The sequence below is a fragment of the Pteropus alecto genome, unplaced genomic scaffold, assembly GCF_000325575.1.
Source record: "Pteropus alecto unplaced genomic scaffold, ASM32557v1 scaffold13, whole genome shotgun sequence".
Lineage (NCBI taxonomy): Eukaryota > Metazoa > Chordata > Mammalia > Chiroptera > Pteropodidae > Pteropus > Pteropus alecto.
In genome coordinates, this window is record NW_006434373.1 from 10,500,556 (window position 1) to 10,500,850 (window position 295).

Consider the following 295-nt stretch of genomic DNA (forward strand, 5'->3'; position numbering starts at 1 on the left):
CCCGTGCAGGTGTCGGGCCTGTGCGCGGGGTGCGCCGGGGTGCTCGGGGCCTGGGAGACCCGAGAGAGACGTTATTGTTACACTGTAACGAGTCTGATTAACATGCTCCTGACACTTTCTCTTAGTTTCTCGGGCTCCTAGCAACAGCGCACAAAGGCGCGGGATTGTCCCGGGCTCCACGGGGACACGGGGCAGCCTTTGATCTGCCACCATTGCAGCGGGGCTGCGCGACAGGCTCGAAGGCTGCGGGCGGGCCGCGGCGGGCGGGCGAGCGGGCGGGCGAGCTGGGCCGCAC